At 34.8% G+C, this 12,868-nt stretch overlaps 2 protein-coding genes across 4 annotated transcripts in view; one reads left to right on the top strand and one right to left on the bottom strand.

The window, feature by feature from the left end:
• The window catches only part of LOC100749595 (tyrosine-protein kinase transmembrane receptor Ror), a 356,505-nt gene that overhangs the window by 209,708 nt on the left and 133,929 nt on the right, over positions 1 to 12,868 (bottom strand). The gene's annotated exons all lie outside the window — the stretch shown is intronic.
• Positions 1 to 12,868, top strand: part of LOC105680879 — a 59,447-nt gene that overhangs the window by 3,670 nt on the left and 42,909 nt on the right. For both annotated transcript variants that reach the window (XM_024368219.2, XM_012386621.3), the window contains exon 2: positions 8,604 to 8,750. The gene's annotated coding sequence lies outside the window, so the exon portion shown is untranslated. The remainder of the gene's footprint in view (positions 1 to 8,603; positions 8,751 to 12,868) is intronic.

The following is a 12,868-nucleotide window of genomic DNA, read 5'->3' as shown; positions in this document are numbered from 1 at the left end:
GTACTGTGGATATTTTATATATTTCTGCATAGTTTGTGCAGCTTTGAATCAAGTTCAATTTTACATAAATGCAGGAATATCCACAGTTTCATAGTTACTTATCGCTAAATTTATATTTATATTTATATTTATATCAAAGAATACTGTAGAATCTGCCAAATAAAAATATGGCACTCGATAGTATTAAACTTCTCTATAAACATAAACTATTCGAAAGTAACCGATCGTCGTAAAATGAAGAAGAAAAGCCAAAGTTGCAATTCCAAGATGGAATCATCTACCATCCTTAACGTCAACCCATAAACCTCCCTTATCTCCTACACCCTAAGAACAATAGAAGATCATTCTCGAAAAGAAAGAAACCCATTAACAAACTGGACGCGTATTTGTCAACCGTCCCGAGACTGAACCACCATCAGGGGGATGATAACCGCGTCTCGAAGCGTAAAAATAGATTTTTTTTTCAGTTAACCGCGTCACTGGCCTTTATTGCCACCCCTACTGCTCTTTTATTGCGTTGCAACGGCCTCGAAATGACTTTGCAGTTTCTGGCCAGTCGAAACACGACCCTTGAAATATAGAACGACGCGGGGATGTGCGTTACCAGGGGCCTCATTTTTCTGACGCAATTCCGTGGCCCTCCGGTTTTTCCGTTTGTTCCACCCGCTACCGGGAAATTTCATTTTCCTTGTCAGCCATGTGAACCAAGAGAGCGAATGACACGGGACGAAGGGGGTTGGATCTCGTTGGGGTAGTTCGACGTGTGTTTTTGACAAGGCTAATTGGAGAGGTCGGACAGAGGAAGGGGATGGAAATTCCGGTGGCAGTGAATGGGACGGACTTTGAGACAGTTTAACCGTTGTTCTCTTCTCGTTTCCCCCTTTTTTGTCCGGCGCGGCGCGGTGCTAGCTTTTCGTTTATGTTTAGGAGTCCACTTTAGGAAATTGGGTTTGGGTAAAATGTTTGGAAAGATACCTTTAACGTGCTTGCTGGTTTGCATTTCCTCAAATTTTGAATAATAGAATTTTAAGGAAGGTTTCAAGAAATTTGGGTGATTAATGAGTACAATATGATATGAGTATATAATAGTCACATAATATTTTTAGGAATGTAAATCGTATTTGTACAAGGATATATACATTCTTCCACTAATTAGACAAAGAATAGTAAATTTAACGTACCACGTTGTTTCTCTTGAAATACTACCTTCACTGTAAAACAACGTGAAAAAGTATGCCAAGTATTAATTAAATCACAAATTTTCAAACACCGGAACTAATTAAATTTTTAACTTTTGTGCTTTTATTTCTAACAGGTGAATTTGAAAAAAATCCACGTTATTAAAACTTGAAAACAAACAAAATGTTTGACTATTTTGTGCCTTGGATATTGTGGTACAAATATGTAATCATTGACACGAAGATTTACAAAATTTGAAGATGTAGAAAATTGAAAATAAAATTCATGAACTTAAAAATTATTTCGAATGAAATAATTAATTACATAAACAAAAATTTGTGAACAAATTGTCAAAGAAAACAGCGTGTTAGATCTCAAAACACAGAATGATGAATTTCTGTAATTCTTCTCTTGTGTATCAGAAAACGAGATATAATTTATTACTTGGGGATCTGACTGGGTGGTCGACGCTCGATCTTCAGGCATTCGAACGGCGCCGCGACGCTATTTCAACGCGAACCGACAACTCGTCAAAAAAAAGAGGCTCGTTTGTGAAGGATCGATCAAGTTTTCATCGCCATGCATTTAGTAGAAACGAGAGCGAACGTTGATCGCGAGTTTTTGATGAGAGCTTTATTACGTTTTCGTCTTTACAATCTAAAACCATTTTTTTTATCCGTTAAAGAGCTTCTGACTGGCAAAGTAAAACAAAATGTCGGTAAAGATAAACGTTCCATCAGATTCGAAGAGGTTACATTCTTAGAAAATAAGATTCCAGAGTAAGGATGATTTTTTCCATTAGATATAGGATTTTGATTTATAGAATAAGATTCTTGCAGCGATATGCTAATATTACACAAAGTGTTAAAGAGATGAGTCTATAATTGTAAAGACTTATGATACTTGCCAACAGAAATAAGAAGATTAAGATCAAGTTTTTCGAGTGAGGTGTTGTATTTTTACATATTTATGAGCAAGTTAAACCGTTTTGTGTCAAAATATAAAATACAAATAAAAAAATTAGTCTGCGAGAGATTTAACAGAAAATATTATAACGCCATAAAAGATTATTGCTAATATCGATCAAGAATTATTGAAAGATACAAAATTTTATTTCCTATGCCCACGATGTGTTTCGTTTGAAAACTTTTTGTTATAATTGAACTATATCACGTATTATAGGCGACTGAATTAAAAATTCCATACATGATATGTCATATTAAAGTGAGAAACACAAAGTATGAATGAGATAAACAGTAGGGTTCGTCAGCTGATTCATTGTCAATAATTTGAAAAATAAGCTTCAAACTTTCGTATTACATTTTTGTACATGAATTTCTTTCGTTCTTTTCATGTTTAGAATCCATCTTTAAATATCTACCACATATTTCGTAACACCCTGTATAAAATAATTCCAAACTTTTGCTAAGTAATCAAATACTGAAAACTTTTAAAGTTCTAGGCTTTTATTTTATCCTAGGCTTCTCAATATCCTGTATATTTTAATATTACATGTATTGAGTAAAACGTTCGAATACTGTTTTTTGTTAATTAAAAATGAAAGCTGAATATATTTTTGAAAGAAAGTTCCACAAATTTTAAAGCAAAAGCATTTTACATATAAACCACGAATCAATATATATACTGTGTTTTACTCATGTACAGAACATTTTCTCAAACTTCCGGTGACGAAGAAAATTATAAATAGATTTAACTGAAATTAAAAAAAAACTGAAACTCGAAACATAAATATGAGCACATGCTGAAATCAATCTATAAAAAGCCTTACAAATAAGTATCAAATATATTCATTTAAAAACTTCTCATCATAAAAATTCAATTTCATACCATTAACCCTGCGTTGTCGAAATAGAAAATTAATTCGCCATCTACTTTTCCACGTCCATCAAAGTGCAAACTTCCCAATTCCTTTCCTTTCACATTCTTACCAGTCGACCAACTTGAATTTCCTCCTCGGAGCAACTTCTGACCGATAGGTCAAGAATCCTCCTACTCCCATTCCCAAACAGTCCAATGGGCCCATCAATTTCCTCAGTGGCTCGTGAATCACGCGCATCCCCCAAAATACCATAGAATCGCCCCTTTCGCGCTTCGAAAAAATTCCACGGACCAGTCTACCTTCTCACGATGGAGTACCTCGATGTTGGTCGCCTAAATTTTGAACTCTCTTTATTTTGAAAAAGAAGTAGTACCTACAAGTTCAAGTAGACTTGGACTTGAGAGAATCGAATTCTCTATGAGTATATACTTTGAGAATTGAAGAAAGTACTGCCAAATAGAATCAAATACAAGGTGTACCGAGATATGTGCGTGTAAACAGATTTTTAAGATCTACAATTACTGAACTCGAATTTATAAGTATCGAACCTGATTCCATCGCTGTTTCTTGAATTCAATAGCACGGCAAAGGGACAGAGAGTTTGATTCACGAGGCAAGTCGTGGCAAGGGGTGTGAGTGTACGGTAACCTGCTTTCGAGGACAGAACGATAACCCAAGTTTAAATTGGAGGGTCGGCCACTTAAGATTCAGTTCCATAAACTGGAAAGTTCAGCCCCACTTTCCACGTGGGGTAAACGGGGGAGAGGAACCGTCGAGTCACCAGCGACGCTGCAATTAGACGAGTATTTTCGATCGAATTCAATTAGCCACGGCTCGAAATCGCGGGGACGAAGTTAGTTCGCCATGTCTGGCCGTCTCGCGGGTTCAAGTCGTGGGCGAAGCTGCGTCTCTCAAGGCCAGGCGCCGTGATTTATTTTATCGCGAGAGCGGAGCCATCGGATTTTCTCAATGGAGTTCCGGATCGTAGTTACGCTTCCTGTATCGCTTTTTGAGTTTCCGTTGCGGAAATTGTTCAGCACTGCTATATATATAACGATATCGTACGCAATATACGAAAAGTTAACGCAATAGGTTGCCCGGAAAGTGTCTTTCTTTCGTAAACGTGTTTTTTTACAACAGTGCACCTTCGTACAAACGTGAAATAAAGTCTGTGAAATGTCGCGGTGTTTATCTGAACAGAACAAAATGGATCGTACATAATTCGACAAAATAATATAAAACAAAAAATGTTGTGCGTCTATTATTTTCTCATAAAACGAAAGAAACTTTTCGGACAACCTAATAAAATTGAAACGAGACATCATGCATATCGACGAGACCTTTTCGTATTTTATTCAACCTGAAGATGTTTTTTAACGTGACGTACAATTGGCTCGAACATGATCGAAAGAACGTAGCAGAGTTAAACGAATTTCCGAGCCACCTTCGATCAAGTCAAATAACTGTCTCGAAAAACCACTTTACACATTCCATCTACTTTGATTCGTCACCGAACCTAACCGAACCACCTTGAACCTCTTCAAACCACCCTAAACCACCCTATTACCAATTCTTCCAGCCATTGAAAATTCCAGCTACCCTCCTTCGATATCCCCTAAAAATCGTGCGACCGGCCACGGGTTCGGTTGCAGCATCGGCGGTGCGCAAAGTCGGGGGCAGCGAACCGCGATGAGGATCGAAAACGCTCGTGGAGGCAAAGTAGTATCCTGTGCGGCAAGCAAAGCCAGCTGGCGTTGCGCGACCGCATGTAAATCATCCGCAACAGGATCGGCCGGCCGAAACCACGTGTACGCGCACTTCTGCGCGCACTTACGCGGAACGACGCCGATGCACATGTTAACGTGACGCGGGTAAACGTCGGCAACACGTGTCGCGCGAGTAATCCATGGCTTGTCGTTACCTCGACCGTGTCGCGAGTGCACGCTTTCCGCGTGTAGCCAACGCGACACTCACGATTCACTGGCTCGTATCTCTACGCGGAGACGATGATTTTTCGATACTCTGACGCAACGTTGACGATATTATAACGCAATGATCGAACGGAAAATTTTGAAGAACGTGCAGGAATTGCAATTGCAGCTGAATAATCGCAGAGCAACTCGTGTACAACGTAATCGTGATCCGCATTTGCAATCGTGCTCTTGCAATAAACGATTTTGTTATTACACTGTCACTAGAAAATATGTGGACGCTTGTTTGTCTTTGGCAAAATGTAATTTAGTCACGAAATTGCAAGTAAAAAGACCCAGAATGATTTTATTCGTTATTAGAGCCAACAGACGATATTATGATAGAATAAAACTTCATTTTACAGGTTAGTATAGTTAGTGTAATAAAGAAACTGACATTTGCATTTTAGCAATTCATTATTATTTTTGGTTGTCAAGCAATAGATAAGGTAAAGAAGATTCTTTCAAATTAACCGAGAGACCGTCATGATCAATTTAAAATCTGTTAACGCTTCGACGAATTTTTGCAAATAAACTATTCATATTTGATCGAACAAAGTGCTTGTATTAGTGCATTTGATATTCGAAATATGCATTTATATATTTTGAATACAAATTTAATAAAGAAAAAGCGACAATGTACGTCGAAGTTTCGGTTATCGTAGAAATATCGTTTGCGTTAAAGGAATATAATATCATAAATGAGATTTGTATTAACCGATTTAATTCTAAATGATTCCCAGAGATTCGAATCCCTCGAATTTTTAAATTCTTGAAATATTAAATCTTTTGAACATTTTGTATACTTCGAGTCTACAAATTTATTGGATTCCTTACATTAACCTTGAATTCATTGGATTATTTTGTTTCGTTTAGTATCTTTTAGTTCCTGGAATTCCTCGAATCTCTTATATTCAATGGATTCTGAGAATTCTCTGGATTTTTCGATCTTTCAATACATTCTATATGGTGGATCTTACAATTTCTTATATTCCTTGGATTCTCCAGATCTTTCGATTCCTTGGATTATTTTGATTCATTCAGCTTATTGAATTCCTCGAGATCCTCGAATTCTTTGGAAATTTAGAATGTTTCTTTTACACTTTTCATGAACAAGGAGTTACATATGCTAATTTTGGGAATTTTAAGTTTGTCGAGCAACCGAATTATCACATCGGGATTCTAATAATAGTCTGAACATTGAAAAAGTGGTCAAAATCGTAATGAACTTATCGAACTGAGCTAAAATTTCTAAATCGTCTCGAACAGGGATGTTAGAAGTTATGAACAAACTTGAAGGCAACTGGGAAGTGAAGTTTTCTCTAGAAAATGATGATCGTGCAATTTCATTCTGGCAGTTCATCTGCTTTACGTTCTCGACTCTATCGAACGTAACTCATGGTCATCGAAATGCGTATCGAAAATCGCGTACCGGAAATCATTAAATTGCGCCACCACCAGGTGGCCATAGCATGTTTTGCGTCTGTAAAACGCTCCTGAATCGAACTCGTGTCGAATATAATCGTGATCCAATTTTTGTTCTTACAATAAACACTTTCGTTACGTACGTCGATTATCCGGTTATTTTAGAACTGAAAAAGAATATATTACGAATGGAATTAATAGTGTTATGCGATGTAATCTGCATTGTACGTTTATGATCTTGTATTGATATGATAAATGCTGAGGAATCATGTGAGATGGCCCACAAAAAGGGTCGTACATATTTATGTATTTGTTTATATGAAATTTTGTTATACTGCTATTGATTATTTGAATTAATAATTTAAAAGCTAGATACTTTTTCGTTAGGAAAATTCCATTGTAAATTCGACATTGTAATAAAAATCAAAATTAAGTAGAGTGTTGGTAGTTCTGCGTCTTGTTTAACATAGCCAGTATTCCTACAGTGTTCTGCGATTTTTCACTTGTGACTTCTTATTTACGGACCTAGCCGTGATTTATCACCCAGTCGGGTTAACAAACTATCTAATTTTAAAATGGATGAAAATTTGAACTTTCAATTGGAATTACAAAGATCACAATTAGATTTTTAGATTAGAATTGTTTATTCGGAATAGCTTGTTTATAATTCAAACTAATTAGAAGAATTCTTACTATTAGAGGAACATTATTCGTTAAATTTGAAAAAGTTGTTGTAATTTGTGATAATCTAAAAGACATTACGATTTCAAAGAATTAAAAATCTCATGCACAACTTAAAGTTAATTAAAAAGAATTATTCAATTTGAGCAACTAAACTATTATTAGAATAAATAAATAAATAAATATTATTATTTTATTATTTATTTCAAATAAAGTAATAAATATTATTATTATTATTATTATTATTTCAAATATTAATTTAAATAAATTAATATTATTTCAAATGAAGTAAAAGAAAAAAAGTATATCTTTTACTAATTTGAAAAGAATATTAAAAAAACGCTCATCACCTTATAGGACTAAAATTTTTAAATGCCATATAAGGTCATTTTAGAAACATTAATTATTTAGACAAAACTAAACTACACACCTTGAGTAACAAAATCCTTCAAAAATTAAAATTATTTTTCATGAATCTCGAATTCCGACTAAATTCATCAACGCGTTTATGAAAAAAATTTACAAAGTTTGCGAACAACGCAAGAAAGGACAGTCCTCTTCATTAATCCTTCTCCGTCTTCTTGAAGGAACCTCGCCGTTGCTTTGATGAGTGTCACGCAAACGCACCTCGGCGCCTTAACGAGGTCTAAGTTTTTGCCCGACAGCGTGACAACTTTCCGAATCGAGTTGCCTGCGATTCGCTCCCGCTATTAAAATGCATCCGCGTTCAAATGAACGTGATTACGCGAATATTTCGTCGGAAAAGCCGTGAAACCGTGGAACTTCGTTTCCACCCCCGCAAACTTCCCCAAGTGGAATAGGGAAAAAATATAGAAGGAAAAATGAAGAAAGTAGTTTCAAACTTCCGTTGATTGTCATTTGAAAATTTTGTCGTCTTTTTTCCGCGTAATGGACGTGCTGCTTCGTTTGATACGATATTCATTTTACGATTCGATATTAACTGACTGATATGTAGCGACGAAGAAAAATATTGATACAGATCTGATCATCTTGTATTAAAATTTGGTGTACATTTGTAAACAGAAGGATACGATTCTTCCCATCATCAATGTTGCTTTTTCTAAAATAGATTCATTATTGTGAATAACTGTTGGAACGAATGGAAATTTATTTGACATAATGATTCCTATATCGATTCATATTTCACCTGCTGATTATTTTTCTGTTTTTATAACTACTTGTTTCAAGATGATTCTAGCGTTGGTTCTTATATCGATTTTACAAGTAACACAAATTTAACGTCTTTTGTGAAAAATATTTCACTGTTATGTAATTCTTGTTATCTACTTTTATCGTATATCTACGTAATAATAATAAATTATGACATAGACAAAATTTTATTTTACAAAAGAATTAAATAAATTTTATAGATTTATAAACGCGAATTAGTTTCTTTTAGATGTTGGGTAAAATTCAAGCAGAAGATATGGATAATTGGTTACCTTCTAACACTGGAATATTATTTTCATGTTAGTTTTTGTTCACAGCGCCCAATATAACGAACATTGAAGCCTCGAACAATTGGATAAACTTTGGTGAAGATTCTAACATAAAATTCCATGTACGAGGGAGAGACTCTTGCAAACGTAAAAACAAAAGTCAATGGTACCAATGTAGTGTATGAAAAATAGAAAGTAAGTATAAAGATAAATTACTGTTTTATTAAAATTAAAAATTACAAGAAGCTAAATTATCTTACAATTTATAATAATTCTATCTTTTCTAACGATAATTCTATTTTTAAATAACTGTTAGACAAATTTTCATAATTTCGTTATTATGTGGTTATTATATAAAATCAGAATGAAAAAGAAAATAAAAGAACACTGGTAATTTGTTAATGCGAGAAGAACAGGATAAAGAAGGGAGAAAAATGAGTAACATTCTATATCTGTACATTTCTTTCGTATTTAATCCTGCGAATTGAATTTTTATATTCTAATGCTGCTCTTGTCTCAACAAACAAAAAGATTTTTAATCCAGAGTTTGACTTTCAAAAAAGAGTTTTAATTTGAAATTACAATTTGGTACAACAAGTCACGCGTACTTAATAACAGGCTTTTGTCGTATTTACCTGAATCTTGAAATATTTTTCAACTATTAGGAAAATACGATCAGATCGAAAATGATGGAAAAACGCAGCGAGGTCGATATTAAAGTAATCATTTTGAAGAATTTGATTCTTAAATTTACGTTTGGATAAAATTTCTCAGAAAGGGAGTTGTTTTTTTAAGCGAGACAATAAAAGATCGGCAAGAAACGAAATTAAAAATAGAAATAACAAGAGACCGAAATATTGAGAGTTATGCTAATAAAAATAAATACTAATTGAAACTATGAACACAGGAAGATTCGTGAAAATAGGAAAACAAGTTTTAATAATCGGCGACAGTAACACCGTACCGGATCAGACACAGAGCAAACAAACATATCTACTTAAACATAGCCAGGCAAAGCATGGTTCTTTGAACAAATTAACCTCGCTTCCGCTGATGCAACAATAATCATCAGACTGCAAGGCGTTTGAAAATTCCTGTTTTTTCTTTTCTAATTACGGCATCCGAGGAAATTCAAAACAATTACAAAGGAAGCACTTCCCAGTGAATTGTTTATAAATCAGTTGCGCCTGTACGTTGTCAAAGAATTTATTAGATAAATCTTGTCCTTTAATAATTTACCTTTATCCTTCTTTCCCTCTAACTATTTCCCATTCTTCTAGACACATTAGACATTGTTCTCTCATATATATTTGAGATTAAATCATGTGATTTAGTTTTTCATTACATTTTCATTTCACTTTTTCTCTCTTGATATTTACCATCGCAGTGTTTATTGTTTTTGTTCATTTTGGAACGTCTTCTTCTTGAGCTGAAATATTATTTTTCATACAATCTTCTAAATTTCTTTATCTTTCTGATAAATAAATCAATCTCATTGTTTTCATAAATAATAAAGTGGCTATTAAAGTAGCTTCTGTAACTAACATTTATCGTTCTATTTTGTAAAATGATTTTGATAACACCTTTTTGTTTGAACAATATTCGTATTCTGGTTCTAACTCCTGACTCATTTTTGCTCATTCCTTTATTCTTAAACGCGCATATCTATTTGCGTCCCTTCTGTACCAGTGCCTCTTTTTTCAAAATTTTTGACTCTTAATCCTTCTTCATTTGATCCCCTTCTCTCTTAATCCACGTGTGCTTCTCTTTGAGCTCCCCTTTTCTAGGATTCCATGCCTTAATCTCTTTAGTTTCTGACCCCCGTCTCTCTAGGTTCTCGCTCCCTTCCATAGATGAAGAACACTTCTTCTAAATCCCTCTCTTTTAATTCTTGCCTATTTAGATCCTTCTCCATACTTCTCTCTGTCTCGAGTTCTCGTATCTTTTGATCCGCCTTTCTATAAGATCTCCTTTAATCTACCTTCCTATGTCTTTTGTTGACTTCTTCTCTTTTCAACCTTTGAAATCTGTTTTTACTAAAGCTCTCCTTTTCGCTTCCTATTTTTTCACATTTTGTCCTCATCATTGTAATTGTATCTGTTTGCTCTTGGTATTTGGTATTTGTTGGTGTTCTATTTTTTGAATCTGTGGTTTCTAAAGTTTCTAAAAATTATTGTCTTAAATATTTGCAATGTTTTTTTTTTATTTTCTTGCCATTTCTCCTTCTTCTCAGACTATTATTTTCGAGTATTCCTAATCTCCTTAAATCTTTCTTTTACAAACTTTTTAAACTTTCTGTTTTAATCTTTTTTCATTTTCATAGTATCACATTATTCTTGACGGATATTTTTCACTTTAAGCTACGTTCTGTGCCTTATTTCTTGAATTTTTCATTTCTCATGTTCTTCATCTTTCAGATCTCTCCTCTTTAAAATCTCTTTTTTAGGCTTGCTTTCCTTTAGGTTTCTGTGACTTCATTTCACTTTCTTTTAACCTCCCTTTCTCTAGACTTCCTCTCAACGTCCATTTTCCTTGATTCTCTTTTTTTCTCTCCGTTTGTTAAACCTCTCGCGCTTCTTCATTCAGTGTCGTTTCCTTTACGTTGCTTTGTTTCGATTACCTTCCTTTTTTCTTCCTTTCATCGTTTCAACGTTTCTTCAGCTACAATCTTTCTTTAAGATCATTTTTTCATTTCCTGGCATTTCTTTCATCTATTCCTTTCTAATTAAGTTTCAGGAGATACATGTCTCGTTTCTACTTTTCTTCCAATATCTCAATCCCTTTGTGCGCTTTTGCTATTCTTCCCTTCTACGTTACTTCTTCGTTTTATACCTTATTCTTAATTTTCTATTGTCCTGAAAATTAGCCTTTCTGTTTTAACTGATTTTTGTTTTTCACGTCTCCTTTCTATTCCATTTAAAAATCTCATTGTTCTTATAATTCTCCTTTCATTGTCATTTCTACTATTCTATGACTTCTGTTTTGTTTTATTTTATCTTACTGTTATAATTTATTTTTCATACTGCGACCATTTCTTCCTTTCGTGTTCGTCAGTTTCCTATTTCCTAGTCATTTCCTTCTACGTTTATCATTTTTTATTTTTTCCATATTGTCTAAATTTTCATTTCTTTAGTATCGATAAATAATCAATTAATTATTCTTTTGCCTTTAAACACTTTCCTCTTCATTCTTTTTATCCTCTGCCCAACTTTTGTCTATTTTCTTTCATTTCAACCACTTCTTTCATTTTCATTGCCCTATCTCTTTCTTCTCTGTTATTTCTTAATCTCTCACTTCCTTTGAATTAATTATTCCTCTAGCTTCAAGTCTTTTCGTTTATTCGTTATTCTTATTTCTATCGCTATATCTTCCATACACTAAGAACGTCTTTCTTTTTTAAGCTACATCCCCAGTTTCCTCATTTTCCAATCTTCCACTACTTTTCATTCATCTCTAGCTCTCGTATTATCGATTACTCGTCTATTTCTCAATCGTTTAATCATAGCAAATCCCTGCTACGTGTTTAAATCATTCCACCCGTCTAACACTAGATAATAATATCTCTTCCTTCCAAAGCTGCTATTTTCTTACTTCCTTAATTTAATCCTCCAGTAGCTTTCATTCATAATAATCCACAATCGCTAGTATCATCAATCGCTTTTCCATCCCTTCTTTTTCCCACTTCTCTATTCATTCATCCCTTTTCTCAGCACTAACCGTATCTCTTCATTTCCTCTTTTAACATCAGCAACTTTTTTTCTTCCAATCAACTTTTCTATTCTCCTCATTCTCAAATCTATTTTCTTCTATTCTATTCTAATCTATTTTCTGCTTCTGGTTTCTATCCCTTTTTTGTATTCCAATCTGCCCCTATCTCTCTTCTCTATCCCATCCGTTCCTCCTGCTTTGAAACTTCCCCTACGCCCTACACCCCTCTCACTGCTTCTTTCCTAAATCTCTCCCCCCCCCATTTTGCTCTGAATCCTCCTCCACGGAAAAGTAACGCAGCAGCCCACAAACGAGTGACACGACGATATGCACCTGTGCTTTCATGCTGTCTGCCTTTCGCGGCAGCCTCTCTCAGGCCTCTTGCTCTTTGATGTCACGTCGTCAGACTCCGTGTACTGTACACAGAGAGCACGGCCGCCGCCGTAGGAGAGGGAAAGAGCTATAGCCAAAAACGGTCTTCAAAGCATAGATTTATGTTCTACCTCGGCTTTCCGCCGAGAATGTTTTCCTATTCCATGTATATCTGCAGCGGGAGGCGCGAGTGCCGCGCCTTTAAGGCCGAATCGGCCCGCCGGCGAACGCTT

The sequence above is a fragment of the Bombus impatiens genome, unplaced genomic scaffold (genome assembly GCF_000188095.3).
Source record: "Bombus impatiens unplaced genomic scaffold, BIMP_2.2 scf_0406, whole genome shotgun sequence".
Classification (NCBI taxonomy): Eukaryota; Metazoa; Arthropoda; class Insecta; order Hymenoptera; family Apidae; genus Bombus; species Bombus impatiens.
Note: the sequence above shows the minus strand (reverse complement) of the source record. Positions and strands in the feature narration are given on the sequence as shown.